The following is a 1544-nucleotide window of genomic DNA, read 5'->3' as shown; positions in this document are numbered from 1 at the left end:
TGTGAGTCGACCAAGATACACAAATATTTATAGGAATCAACAAACTCAATGGGGACACCATTTGAGGATAAAATCAGAGGAAGAACTGCGGGGACCAACTTCCTGTTTGGAAACAACATCCCTTTGGTTTGATCAGCATTTAGGACAAGTTTGAGGTGGAACAAATCTGTCTGGACGATGTCAAAGGCGGATTGCAAAAGATGGAAAGCCTTATCAACTGTTTTAGCTCGACAGTAAACAACTGTGTCATCAGCATAGAAATGTATGGATGCATCAGGGGCTGAGATAGAAAACATGCAGGATAGACTTTATTATTTAGAGCAGTTTACCACAGGGCAGACTAGGATCTTGGTTAGAAGTTGTATGTACGAGTCCATCAACTGCTTATGTGGAAGCAAAAAGACAGAGTGAAACTTTGGTAACAGAACAAAAATAACACCTGCGTTTATAGATAAGGTTCTGAACGGGTCAGTTTTAAGGTCTGATGATGCTGCAGCTTTAAGAGCTTATACGTTCTTTTTAAGAAGCTGCTTCAACACAATGGATGAAGCTGGGTTTATTGACGAGCTTCAAAACTCAACCAATAAAAGGATTCTTGTTTCAAAGTTGCCTTTTAGACTTTGTGATAAATGGCGAATAATTATGGTTGACAGCACAGAAGTACGATTGTGGAGCAAAGCTTCAAGATCTTCTTGATTTTCTGGAAAAACAAACAAGAGCTGATTTAGATCCTGTTTTTGGGGAGAGTCAAAATCCAAAAGAAAAGATGACATTAAAACTATCAAAAGTTCCTTTTAAAACTAAAAGCAGCAGTTTTGCTGCTTCTGTTGCTGTAGTTTCTGAACAGAACAATGACCAACAGGAACAGGAAACAGGTTCGGTTTAGCCGTGAAGATACAAACGTGGTTCAGACTCGGTGCTTGTTTTGCAACAGAAAGTTTCTTTGGAGAAATGTGACTCGTTCCGGCAGAAACCCAACAAAGAAAAGGATTCAAGGTTCTTTATCGTCATTCTACCACATGTGCTCTGAGTTATGTTCACAGGGTCCCAGTTACATCCAACAATAAAATTAAAGTAAAAACAGTGATAACATCAAAGATATGAACTAAGAGAAACATCAACTAAATATACACGAAGCACTAAAGGTATATAAACAATGCTCCCAACAGCAGCACGAACATGAGTCTGTGTGAGAAGATGAGCACGCATGAACACATCAACATGAAACAGATCAGCAGCAACATGAAACAGATCAGCAGCAACATGAAACAAATCAGCAGCAACATGAAACAGATCAGCAGCAGCATGAAACAAATCAGCAACAACATGAAACAGATCAGCAGCAGCATGAAACAAATCAGAAACAACATGAAACAGATCAGCAGCAACATGAAACAAATCAGCAACAACATGAAACAGATCATCAGCAGCATGAAACAAATCAGCAGCAGCATGAAACAAATCAGCAACAACATGAAACAGATCAGCAGCAGCATGACACTGATCAGCAGCAACATGAAACAAATCAGCAGCAGCATGAAACA

The sequence above is a fragment of the Nematolebias whitei genome, chromosome 11 (genome assembly GCF_014905685.2).
Source record: "Nematolebias whitei isolate Nwh7 chromosome 11, NemWhi1, whole genome shotgun sequence".
In the NCBI taxonomy this organism is placed as follows: Eukaryota; Metazoa; Chordata; class Actinopteri; order Cyprinodontiformes; family Rivulidae; genus Nematolebias; species Nematolebias whitei.
Note: the sequence above shows the minus strand (reverse complement) of the source record.